A 13,940-nucleotide genomic window follows, 5' to 3' on the forward strand; every position below is an offset into this window, starting at 1 on the left:
TTAGCGTCAGCTGGTAGCAATACAAACAGTAAATTAAAAGTTCAAACTCACCAATTCCGTTCTGTTCAGTGCACAACAACACTATGGCTCTGGCTCACAGTAATCAGCATCTAAGTTGCATAAGTTAGTTGGTGTTAAAAAATGCATTAAAACGGGAAAAGCAAATGTTTGCCAATACACACCTGCAACAGCTCTGTCACCTGGCTTGCCTCCACGCATCTGACGGGAAGAAGCCGGTAGTTACCCCCGTCAAAAATTGTTTCCCCATTCACGGGAGCGCGCAAAGTAGGAGGAGCCACTTGCCCAGCTCCGTTCTGTACGCTACTTGTCACTGATCTGCAGTCGACGCGATAAAGAGTAAAAGCTGGAAAACAGCAGACTCGATGAATTTAATATTAGTTTCGTGTAGCACGGTGGCACGGTGGTTAGCACTGTTGCCGCACAGCAAGAAGGTCCTGAGTTCAATTCCACCATCAGGCCGGGGTCTTTCTGTGTGGAGTTTGCATGTTCTCCCCGTGTTTGCGTGGGTTCCCTCCGGGTACTCTGGCTTCCTCCCACAGTCCAAAGACATGCACCTTGTGGGGATAGGTTAATTGGATAATACAAATTGTCACTAGGTGTGAATGCGAGTGTGAATGGTTGTCTGTCCCTGTGTGTTGGCCCTGCGACAGACTGGCGACCTGTCCAGGGTGTACCCCGCCTTTCGCCCTATGACAGCTGGGATAGGCTCCAGCGCCCCCCGCGACCCTGAAAAGGATAAGCGGAAGCGAATGGATGGATATTGTAATGTGCCGTGTGGAAGACAGTTTACCTTATAATGTACACTGAAATAACCTGCTGGGAATACTTTGTCTAGAAAAAGACTTTGATACTATAATACTGTAAAACCAGATGCGATCATGGAAACACGTCGCTCTCCAGTGAATTTACACTCAGTTTACACTTTGTAGCGACGCTATCACGAATGAGTTTATTTGCAAAATCAATCTCAGTATAACCAATAAGTACAGTAACTTTGGAGAAGATGTCTTATTCACAGCAAAAGTTATGGAGGGATACAGATTTTATCAGGCTGTGTGGCATCGGCTGCCAAAATGTGTGCCCCCCCATCTGTAATCCATATTGCCTTTGCCATCACAAAGGGTATATTTGCCAAATAGGTCACAGTATAACCAATAAGTACAGTAACTTTGGAGAAGATGTCTCATTCACAGCAAAAGTTATGGAGGGATACAGATTTTATCAGGCTGTGTGGAATCGGCTGCCAAAATGTGTGCCCCCCCCATCTGTAATCCATATTGCCTTTGCCATCACAAAGGGTATATTTGCCAAATAAGTCACAGTATAACCAATAAGTACAGTAACTTTGGAGACCATGTTTCATTCACAGCAAAAGTTATGGAGGGATACAGATTTTATCAGGCTGTGTGGCATCGGCTGCCAAAATGTGTGCCCCCCCATCTGTAATCCATATTGCCTTTGCCATCACAAAGGGTATATTTGCCAAATAAGTCACAGTATAACCAATAAGTACAGTAACTTTGGAGACCATGTCTTATTCACAGCAAAAGTTATGGAGGGATACAGATTTTATCAGGCTGTGTGGCATCGGCTGCCAAAATGTGTGCCCCCCCCCATCAATAATGCACCTTGGCGTTGCTATCACGAAAGAGTTTATTTGCAAAATAAATAACAGTATAACTAATAACTACAGTAACTTTGGAGACCATTTGGTTTTTTAGACTTTTTAATTTAACATCTACATCTATATATGTAGATATGTGTTCTCGACAATGTGTGCCATAAGAACACTAGCTGTGGACCTTTAGTGTCAACTATGTACAAGCAAGACAAATAAACACATCTTCTGGTGGTGGGCTTTTCACGCAGAGCTGGTGGAACCACCGCAAACACATCTCACACTGAATCTGTAAAAAAATAAATAATTACAAATCCCAATGTTAAAATTTCATTTATGGGAATTGATCATAACATTTAGCAGTCTTTCTTGATGTCATTACCCATTTGTTGTCAGTTTCATGCTCTTCTTCCCCGCAGAAATGACAGATGTTTGTCAAGTCATCTGTTTTAAAAAGTGAAAAAATAGCACATAGAGTATACTACCTACTGCACTTATTACTTCATTCAAACAACTATATGGTTTGTTTCTACAGCCATCATGATGAAAATATTCATGATGTGAGAACATTGAATGGTGGAAAATGAGTTACCTGTCTCTAGGAGAAGAGTGGTGGCAATTTGCAGCCTGTGTGTGTTTATGGCCTTTTTTGTAGACAGAAAGTCTATTGACTCTTTTCGCAAGATCTTTTCAGCAAACTGAAAAAGAGATTCGAAGATGACTAAATAGGCTAATATTGTAAATGTTATTTTATAGTAATTTGTTTCCTGTGAATCAAGTTCTTTCTTTTATTGTGTAATTATCTTATATTCCTTTTCCTGTCATTAACATTTATTACAACACAACATTTCCAATATTCTCGTATATATGTATGTATTACGGTTAAGACTCGTACTTTCAATGCAAAGACTCCACATGAGGTAGCGTCCACTTGTTTTGGGTGTTTGACTGTGTCACAAGTCCATCTTGAGACGTTGCATCCTTTTTTTCGCATGAATGAAAGACAAGTAAAATAAAAACAAATAACATGTTTTAAAATTTTGGTGACACAAGAAGGTGAACAGTATGGAGAGCTTAAGTGTCTGTTGAACATCAAGTTAAGAACTGACCACACTGTTTTGTTAAAATCATTACTTTTTAAAAGTCTACAACGCATTTCCGTGGACAATTACTTCTGCTTTTTTTCCCGTTTCCGCCCATGATATAGAAATCAATCACTTACACAGTACACTTTGAAGAGATGTGGAGGAGGAGCAAAGATGAAATTCACACATGTATAACCTATGTGAAATTATTTAAGACATTTGTCTGATGTTTTAGTGCTAAACCTCCGCAACACTTTATGCAACTACTAAACATTATTCTCCCCATGCTATATTTTCTAATGTAAAAACATCATCTCATACAGACATCATGTCCTCAAATAAACATTGAAACATGGGGAGACTTCTCTTTAAAGGCAAAATTAACCCATAACACCACAATATCAGAAGGCCAACACAAAAATTCAAACCTGTTGCTGCTATTTTTTTAATTTTGAGTGCCAATTTTTTTTTTAAATTTTTTTTGATTGATATCATACTTATAATTGTCATAATAAACACATAAATAACAACAGCAACAAAGCGTTTAATAAAGGGTCAAAATAAATTTCAACATTTATCCTTACCTTGTTGATTCCAAACAATTTTGGATACCTTGTTTAGTTTCTCCGAGTGGATCAAGATACAGTGACTTCTTTTCTTGTTAGTAAATGACCTACAGTAAAATTATGTGGAGAATTACATGTAATAATTCAAGAGTTAAGATTATCTGCATGCCATGCATTTGTCTTATAAAACTGATTTGATGAATATTGTAAATGCAATTATTTTTTTACCACTAATGTCCAGTGATGATGTTCATTTACAATTCCCAGAATGACTTCATGCTCCATGGGTTTGATCTTAAATTGAAACAAAACAATAAAAATATTCACTTCAGAAAGAAATGCAATAACATGTTGTTTAGAGTCCTTTTTTATTAAAGCAATTTATGATATATTATATATCATCCACTTATAAAGTACTGTGCGACAGCCATGATTCACCCCTCATTTCTTTAACCTGTGCAAGAAGCTGGACTATCTTATATTTTTTATAAGTGGTTTTGCACATTACTTCCTCCAAGACTAATAAAGGTCTTTCTAAGGATTTGTTTTGGACATGGAGTTCATTTTCAATCATTTTCAATGCAATCCTTTTACCATCTGCAGAATAATGTTTAATGCTTTCTTAAGCCTCTTTAACAGTGACGTAAGAATCACTTGATAATAAAAAGGTACCTATTAAAGAGATGAAGCAGTGTTGATGATTTCAAAAGAGATATTAGCCCAAATGTTTGAAAATCTCAAATCAAGCATTGATTGGAGTGTGTACAAAAAGAGGAGGAAACCAGACAAGCAGAGAACAAAAGAGAACTGTCAAGTCTAATAAACTATCCACATCTACTAACCCCAGTCTCAATTTATTCTTTCTGCATAAGCTGTTATCCAATCTAAATCTGGATGTGGATATGATCAGAGGTACTTAAACAATACACACAAGATTCTTTCTAGAGATACCTACCTTGAGTCTTGGAGCTTTTCTCTTCCAAATGGCAGTCATTGAAAATGAATCAATGAATGCTGCTTTTGCTGAATTATGACGTTTGCATTGTCTCACCATGATCTCAAGATATGCATTAATAGACTGCGAATACAAAATGTAAACATTTGTTAACTGTTGTCAATGAATAAAACACTGATAGTTGCATTGTTGTCAGTAAAGATCACTGTACCTCACTTTCCAACTCCATGTCTGGACCAATTTGTTGGATATCCCAGTAGAATAATTTGTAAGCACCAATTCTGGAGAGTAGAATGTGAGGACTCTTTCCAGCCCAGGCATCCATTATATCTACAAAAAGTAATGAGAAAAAGAAATAAGTCAGCAGGACTAAATGTAAATCAAAATTTCAAATGCATAATTTCTTATGTAGTTGTCTGACAAAAGACGTGTTTCAGGGTAAATACTTTTAAGACGCTGATAAAATGGGCACATGGTTTAACATTGTATTTTGTAAAAAAAAAGGAGAACTTAAATTTGCTTTTATTTGGGGGTAAAGTTACACTTACAATGTTCTACAAAGAAATTTAAATAAATTCATATTAATAAAAGAAAATAAATTTAAATACATAACAATAGAAATGCTCTTGCCCCCTATCATATCTTTTTTCCAGCAGAAACACCTATTACAACAATTTTTAAAAATTATGTTTAGTTGCAGCTACATGACTATATTTTAAAATACTCAGGCTCAAGGCTTGCACCTGTGGCCTTTACTATTACATAATCTTTTCTGGAAAAATGTTATTTTTCTCCTCCAAAACTAGTTTTATTATCTGTAAAATAGAGTGTCAATTTTTGGGCTGTTAAAAGCAGCGTCTTAAAGAGTATTTGATCTTTCGAACTGTTGCTGGCAGGCAGTCATCATCACAACATTAATATACTTCTTGTAGTGGGCATTCTATGTCACTAGCAGCATATATGACAGCAATTTTGGAAAAGAAGAAAATGAAGAACATACACTACTAGTCAAAATTTGGGACACACCTTCCCATTCAGTGTTTTTCTGTGTGTTCATGCTTTTCATGCAGTGACAATCATCTTAGGTGACTACCCCATGAAGCTCACTGACAGAAGGCCTAGAGTGTGCAAAGCAGTGATCAAAGCAAAGGGTGGCTAATTTGAAGAATCTAATATATAAAATATATTTTTGGTTCTTTCATACTTTTTGGTTTACTACATCATTTGTGTTAGGGTTAGTGCTCCATATGTGTCCATTCATAGTTTTGATGCCTCGAGTTCTAATCAACAATGAATCTACAAAATAGACAAGGAAATTAAGAAGCAACATTAAAATGAAGGTGTGTCCAAACTTTTCACTCTTAGTGTACATCAGATGTACAATATCAATCATGAACATTCTGGGTTACACAACAACAAAAGAAAGATTCACAGTTTTGAAGGACTCACTTTTTCATTTGTGTAATTTTACACATGTGGCTTACATCCTTTTACAAGTTTTCTATAATGTTTTGCCCCATGAATGTTTTTTTAAAGCATTAACATATTGTTAAATTTAAATATTCTGTTAGGAAATATACCTAACAAAATCTTTTTAAAGGTGTAAAATTTCCTATGCCATGATCTACAGAGTACTGAAACAAACACTGTCATAGGAACAAAAGTCCTTTTTAAAAAAATAAAAAAATATTATATTTATTTACATTTCTCTGCAACTGTTGGTTCTATGGTTTGTGCTGTAGATTGCTGGGCTGTAATCTGTGGAGCTGAGGCTTGTGTGGTTGTAGCATTTGGAGCTGTGGTCTGTGAGGCTGGGTCTGCTGTTGTGGTTTGTGAGGCTGGGTCTGCAGTTGTGGTCGGGTCTGCTGTTGTGGTTTGTGAGGCTGGGTCTGCTGCTGTTGTGGTCTGTGAGGCTGGGTCTGCTGTTGTGGTCGGGTCTGCCGTTGTGGTCTGTGAGGCCTGGTCTGCTGTTGTGGTTTGTGAGGCTGGGTCTGCTGTTGTGGTTTGTGAGGCTGGGTCTGCTGCCGTTGTGGTCTGTGAGGCCTGGTCTGCTGTTATGGTCTTTGAGGCTGGGTCGGCTGCTGTTTTGGATTCGGTTTGTAGAGCTGTAGCGTGTTCTGGTGCTGTAGCACTTGTGGCTGGTTCTGGTGGTTCGTTGTCTTTCTGTGCTGTTGCTCCTGACTCTGGTTCTGATACCGTTATTGGTATACCTTGTGGAACTGGAAATGGATGTTTAGTTTGAACTGGTAGTGATGTAAGTGATGCCATTGGTGCTGTAGCCTGTGTAGCTCTAGGAGGAGGTGCTGGTGCTACCGCCACTGGTGCTGCTGTAGCCTGTGAAGCTAGAGCAGATGCTGGTGCTGCTGGACCTGGTTGTGCTGTTAGTAATGTGGCTGCTGTTTTCTTTAAACCCCGGTGTGGCACTCTTGGCATGCTGTCTTTGCTTAACTTTAGTTGGTCAATATTTACTTTTGGAATGATTGTCCCATTGGAATCCTGAAGATCTGCACTTTTACCTTGGATTGCTGTAATAATGTAAGGGCCTAAAAAGTTTGCTTCAAGTTTCCCCCATTTCCTCTGCTGGCTTCTTATGTTAGCTCTTAAAACTTTGTCACCAACTTTGAAGACGACATCTCTCTTCATCATTTTTATTTTGCCCTTTGTTTTTTCCTGAGCTTTGACCACGTTGTCCTTCACCAGTTCCAACAGTTTTTGATGCTTTTGAATGTCTTCCGACACCTCCTCCTGCCCCACAATGTCTTCTACAGTCTCATCAACCTTTAAATCAAAAGACATGTCTATTATTACTATAATTTGTGTAAGATACACAGATAATACATAAAAGAACTGAGAAATACAGTGAAAATTTACATTAAGTGTCTTTGGTAAGGTTTTAAGACACAATGTATTTCTGGCAAAGCTTCAGTGTATCCTGGGATTGATTGGACGTGAAGAAAACTGTTATTGAGGGGTGGAACAATCCATAGAAATATTCAGTGTTGTTGTCCTTTTATGGCGGTGACATAGCATCCATTGAAACTGATCTGCCTGCGCCTCAAAAACTAAAAAAGTTTCGTTGTGTGGGATTTCCGTGTAGTTTGTCACAGACAAAAAGACATACCATGAACTCTTCTGGGATTTCGGAAGGATAGCGAGCCTCTCTGCCGAACATTAGGTAGTAAGGCGAGTATTTGGTGGTCACTTGTTTTTTAGTTCTGAGTCCAAACATTACAGCATCCAGGTACTCATCCCACATTTGTGGTTGGTTGCCAACAACTTTACACAGGGCTCTGACAATGAAAGCACATAGAAGACATTCATATGAAAGATCATTTACATTTTTTAATAGTTTAATGTCATGCATTAATGTTTTGTTTGAAGGGAACCCCCATAAATGTATAACATGTACTCCAAGAATTTACCTCTGGATGGTGCCATTCATTTTCTCCACCAGCCCATTCGTTTGAGGGTGATAGGGGGAGCAGAGGCTTCTTTTAATTTTTAACAGTCCACAAACCCTTTTGTTGAGCTGCAAAAGAAAGTTATATACACTGGCTATAAGCACATTACAATAAGAATTTAAATAAACAGCTGTCATACTAATATCTCAACAACAGATTTATAAAGACCAGAAAATTAACCATTTTCAAAAAATTATTCAAATATGAGTTCACATATTTTTGCCAAAGACTAAAGTACTTACAGAATTGACAAATTCTTTGCCTTGGTCAGTAAGAATCCTTTTCGGGGCTTCGAACTGGTGGACGAATTTTATGAGACAGTTTGTCACTTCCCCGGCTGATTTTGACTTTAAAGGGTATGCTTGTGGCCATTTTGTAAAATAATCAATAAAAACACATATGTATTGATGTCCATTGTTGGTTTCAGTAAGTATTCCAATGAGGTCCATCCCAACCAGTTCAAATGGCTGAGAGACCTTAAAAAGAAAATCATAGTTAAGTTAATAATACTGAAATTACACAGAATGCTAGTCTACTGTTATAATTTTTTTAAGTATATAATCAGTAGGTTTCTAAGCAATGAAAACATTGTGTGATTAAATGTGATTATTTGCTATGGTCGATGACTAACCTTTATCGGAATGTATTCTGCTGGTTTTTTAATTGTTGCAGCACTTGCCTGGCAAAGTGCGCACTGTGAAACCTAATCAAAAATAAAAGCAATTCAATAACAAACCCAATAGTTGATGATCAAGGTTTACATAACTTATTTTGAGAGATACAGAAACATTGCTGTGTTCCTCTTAAAATAATTTAGCTGTAGTCGAATTACATAGAGTTTGTTTTGGAGTACCCACCCAATTATTGATGTCGACTGACATCCCTGGCCAGTAGAACCGCTTTGAAATGGCTTCTCTTGTTTTTGTTTACCCGCAATGGGCCCCAGTAGGACTGGCATGAAAATCTGAAAAAATTGTGTTTGCCTCATCAGCCCCACAGACTACCGTTGTCTTTATGGTTTTGTCTGTGCCTTTGTAGCGCCAGTAAAACAGCTGCTCCCCTAAACATAAACAAGAAAATAGAAAAGTTTATTATAGCTGTTTAAACCACGACAGGTCTATATGTGGTAAAAGTCATGACAATACATGTAATGGGCTAAGTTTCCATTCAGCTTAAACACTCCCAAGAAAATCTCCAGGACTCAGACGATTGGATTCCAGAAGTTTTTACTGGGCACTTTTGTGAAACTGTAAACACAATACAATGAAATATACTGTAAACACAATACAATGAAATATATGAAATGTATTATAGATGCAATAAGCTCAAAGCATCTGGCTAATTATCACAGCTTGACAGCCTAGCCGCATAGCTTATATGAGACACAATAAAGCTAACCGAATAACAGACAACGGTTCAAAACGCTTCACCGCTTAATTGTACAAAATGAATTATACTCACAGACTATGCCTTAGCGAAGAGAAAAGGATTAATCCTGTAACGGCGGAGCTGGCGGTTGAATGAGCCCACACGCTAATATCCCGAGTCACACAGTAGATTCACTTCCTGACTCTCAGCGTAAACTGCTCTCGTGTTGTCATGGTTACGAAAATACACACACCGCTCTAAGCTACGATAGCGAGATAAAGAGAACACAAAGAACACATTTCTGGGGGCATAACACTCCCCGCTTGGGGTCTTTAAGAGCCCACATCAATTGGCAGAGTCAGACTTTGGAGAAAGAAGCAGAACTACTTCTGTAATGGGACGAGAGAATCCTCTTCTATTTCCATCTTTAACGACCTCCACTTCGACTCTCCGGACCAGACCGTCCTTCCCTGGAAAGGCTTTCGTGATGATGCCCATGGGCCACTCATTTCTCTCTGCCCGATCATCCTTTAAAGTGTATATATGGGTCCACACCAGAGAGTGTTTAACTCTTTTTGGAGAGTTGGTACGTTAACTCTGATTTAGTGTTAAACACCAAATCTGTCTGGAGTTGATAATTTAACACTTGGTGTTAAGAGTTTATATATTAACTCTCAAAGAGTATTTTAGTTTAACTACGTAAGAGTTATCTTCTAATTCATTCTAAAAAGCAGGAATTTTACTGTTCTGAACTTCTAGAAATTTATGTTGGAAATAAACATTTACTAAAAAGATGCAATGGTTTTTGAAAAACATTTATTCTGAACTGTGCACCACAATTTCAAAACATTTTCTGAAAGATGTAACAGTATACATGTTCTCACTTTCATTAGAATTTTGTTTATCAAAAGGTCTGACATGGAATATAAGATGGCGCCGGTGAGGTCGGCTGCCGTCACGACTGCTCCGACCACTTTTTCTTTGTCTTTGCTTTTTAAGTTAGTTTTCAGCGTTTCTAAATCGGCAAAATCATCACCATTGGGTACATTGGGTATGACAGTGACACTCTTGTTTCTATTGGTATACAATGTACTCACAATTCGAAGTTTTTAACTCCGGATCCGAGCTGGCCGAGTGAGATCTCGAGGGAGAACAAAGGGAAGCGGCGGCGGCCTAGAGGGAAGTGAGCCGGCGTCAGGAACAGGCTGAGAGCTCGTGCACACCGCACACCTCTGCCTAGCATCCTGCTCGCCAACGTCCAGTCACTGGAGAACAAGCTTGACGACCTCAGGGCCAGGATAAAGTTCCAGAGAGACATTCGGGACTGCAATCTCCTCTGCTTCACCGAGACATGGCTGAACCCAGCGGTGCCGGACCACGCCATCCAGCCGGCCGAGTTCTTCTCGGTTCACCGCATGGACAGGACACGGGACTCGGGGAAGTCAAGGGGAGGCGGCGTGTGTTTAATGGTGAACAACAACTGGTGCAACAGTGCGAACGTTGTTCCTCTCACACGCTCCTGCACACCAAATCTGGAACTACTGTCCATCATGTGTCGTCCTTTTTATCTACCTCGGGAATTTACATCGGTCATTGTAAGTGCCGTTTATATTCCACCACAAGCGGACACGGTCACCGCCTTATGCGAGCTGCATGAGGCACTCACACAGCACCAGACACAACACCGGGACGCTGCGCTTATTGTGACGGGGGACTTTAATAGCGCCAACCTCAAACGCGCAGCGCCGAACTTTTATCAACACATCACCTGCCCCACCAGGGGTGAAAGGACACTGGACCACTGCTACACTACGGTCAAGGACGGCTACAAGGCACAATCCCGCCCCCCGTTTGGCAAATCTGATCACGCCGCCATCTTCCTCATGCCAAAATACAAACAAAGGCTGAAACAGGAAGTTCCGGTTCAGAGGAAGGTCGCGCGCTGGACGGATCAATCGGTGGCCGCGTTACAGGACGCACTCGATGACGCAGACTGGGGCATGTTCAGAAACAGCTCCGACGATGACGTCAACGTGTTTACGGAAGCGGTTGTGGGATTCATCGGGAAACTAGCGGATGATACCGTGGAGACAAAGACTATCACAACGTTTCCCAACCAGAAGCCGTGGGTGGATAAAACCATCCGTGACGCTCTGAGATCCCGCACCGCTGCCTACAACACGGGACTCATGACGGGGGACATGGACCCGTACAAAGCCGCGTCATATAACGTGCGGAGGGCGGTGAAAGAGGCGAAGCAGCGCTACGGGAGGAAACTAGAGTCACAACTCCAACAGAGTGACTCTAGGAGCCTGTGGCGGGGACTAAAGACAATAACGGACTATAAAGCACCAACAACCGGTATGACGAACGCGGCCGTGACTCTGGCAGACGAGCTGAACACTTTCTATGCTCGCTTCGAGGCTGCAGCTAAGGTCTCCAACAATGCTAGTGTTAGCGGCGCTAACGGCTGCAGACAGGAAGATACTGCCAGCACCGGAAACGTGCTCGTCATCTCCGAGCATGAAGTAAGGAGAGCCTTCAAGAGAGTGAACACCAGGAAAGCAGCAGGACCAGACGGCATCCCAGGTCGTATCCTCAGAGACTGCGCATACCAGCTAGCTCCTGTGTTCACTGAGATATTCAACATCTCTTTATCTCAGTCGGTGATCCCCACATGCTTCAAAGAGTCCATCATTGTTCCTGTCCCGAAGAAACCCCACCCTGCTTCTCTCAATGACTATCGCCCTGTAGCCCTCACCTCAGTAGTGATGAAGTGCTTTGAACGCCTGGTCAGAGACTTCATCATTTCTTCACTACCAGACACACTGGACCCACTACAGTTCGCTTACCGTCCAAATCGTTCCACAGACGATGCCATCTCTCATCTCCTCCACACATCACTCACTCACTTGGACACTAGAAGGGGGAATTATGTTAAAATGCTCTTCATAGACTACAGCTCTGCATTTAACACCATAATTCCCTCCACACTCACCACCAAGCTGGAGCATCTGGGACTCAGCTCATCTATGTGTCAGTGGATCTCCAACTTCCTAACTGGCAGACCACAGGCAGTAAGGATGGGCGGACATGTCTCAGCCTCCACCACTCTCAGCACTGGAGCCCCCCAGGGGTGTGTTCTGAGCCCCCTGCTGTACTCTTTGTACACATATGACTGTGTGGCCACTACCAGCTCCACCACCATCATCAAGTTTGCTGACGACACCGTCGTGGTGGGCCTGATCTCTGATAACAACGAGACGGCCTACCTGAAGGAGATTAGGAATCTGGAGAACTGGTGCCAGAGGAACAACCTCCTTCTAAACGTCAGTAAGACAAAGGAGCTGATAGTGGACTTCAGCACTAAGCAGGAGAGGAACTACCAGACCCCCGTCATCAACGAGTGCCCAGTGGAGAGAGTGGACAGCTTCAAATACCTCGGAGTTCACATCACGCAGGACCTGTCATGGTCCTGTCACATCAACACTGTGGTGAAAAAGGCCCGACAGCGTCTCTACCACCTCAGACGCTTGAGAGACTTCCAACTGCCCTCCAAGGTGCTCAGGAACTTTTACTCGTGCACCATAGAGAGCATCCTGGCGGGAAACATCTTAACCTGGTTCGGGAACAGCACCATGCAGGACAGACGAGCTCTAGAGAGGGTTGTGCGGTCAGCTGAGCGCACCATCCGCTCCGAGCTCCCTGACCTGCACTCAATCTACAGCAGGCGGTGCTGGACCAAGGCCAGGAAGATCGTGAAGGACCTCAGCCATCCCAACAACAGACTGTTCTCTCTGTTGAGGTCAGGAAAGCGATTCCGCTCCCTGAAGACCAACACAGAGAGACTGAGGAGGAGCTTCTTCCCGCAGGCGATACGGTCTCTCAATCACACCACCACACAGTACTGACCCACACATACAGTTCTTACAGACACACTGGACTTTCTGGACTTTGGTTTTGCACAACACTGGTCACTATATTCTTCATTTCCGGTTAATACTTGTACAGCTGCTGTTATTGTGTATATATTTATTTAGATTTAGATTTCTTCATACATTCTTATATAGTTCTATATTGTGTATTTTGTTGTACAGTTATTTTATTTTCAACTTTAATTTATATATTTTATCTTATTCTTCCCAGTTAAATTTACCCTTCATTCTAATTTGTGTTGTACAGTTATTTCATTTTTAACCTTAATTTATATTTTATTCCTTCCTAGTTAAATTTACCCTTTTTAATTTTTCATATTTATTTCCTATCTTATTCATAGCCTTTTCCTTTTTTGTTTTCTTTAGGTCACGAGCAGTTGTCCAAGCATTTCACTACATATCGTACTGTGTATGACTGTGTACGTGACAAATAAAAATTTGAATTTGAATTTGAATTACATAGGTGAGCTGGTAAATGCAAATAACATCACTTATTTCTTCAATACAATATGCATGTCCTTCATTCATCACTTTGTGGAACTTCAACGCACTTCTGCTCTCCCCCATATTCCATATTCACAAGCATATCCTATGTGGAGATTGAATAAAAATTAGTTGACACTAATTAATGGCACAAATAATCCAGTAAACAATTGCTGCACAGTAAAAAAAAAAAAAAAAAAAAAAAAAGGAATCCTCTTTGAGCCATTATTTGTGTAAAGTATTTTCCCAAAAGACAAAGACACAGGCAACAGGTAATACTGAACTAAATGTTTTAGGTGTATTTGACCAAAGGTTTGACTGAAAATTCACATGCAAGCTTTTTTTCAAGGCTGTCGTATTTGCCCGCAAACAATACCTTTCAGCTAGCTAAAACATAATATTATGCTATCACCGAGCAACATGGCTAATGCCTTTCACACAGCTTTGT

General features: G+C 40.7%; 1 pseudogene across 1 annotated transcript; it reads right to left on the reverse strand.

Moving 5' to 3' along the window:
* Positions 1 to 1,831: 1,831 nt before the first annotated feature.
* Positions 1,832 to 8,408, reverse strand: LOC147325505 (uncharacterized; annotated as a pseudogene). The gene is made up of 14 exons (XR_015130573.1): positions 8,338 to 8,408; positions 7,949 to 8,182; positions 7,668 to 7,774; positions 7,367 to 7,535; positions 6,142 to 7,023; positions 5,949 to 6,048; positions 4,457 to 4,575; positions 4,246 to 4,368; positions 3,519 to 3,584; positions 3,308 to 3,397; positions 2,535 to 2,639; positions 2,232 to 2,337; positions 2,022 to 2,083; positions 1,832 to 1,928 (listed from the first exon to the last, which is right to left on the reverse strand). The product of XR_015130573.1 is annotated as an uncharacterized LOC147325505 (transcript).
* Positions 8,409 to 13,940: the final 5,532 nt, after the last annotated feature.

Source organism: Aulonocara sp. 'chitande type north' Nkhata Bay, linkage group LG7 (assembly GCF_057382095.1).
Source record: "Aulonocara sp. 'chitande type north' Nkhata Bay isolate Kocher_YH1m ecotype deep benthic linkage group LG7, A_spYH_male_GT1.1, whole genome shotgun sequence".
In the NCBI taxonomy this organism is placed as follows: domain Eukaryota; kingdom Metazoa; phylum Chordata; class Actinopteri; order Cichliformes; family Cichlidae; genus Aulonocara; species Aulonocara sp. 'chitande type north' Nkhata Bay.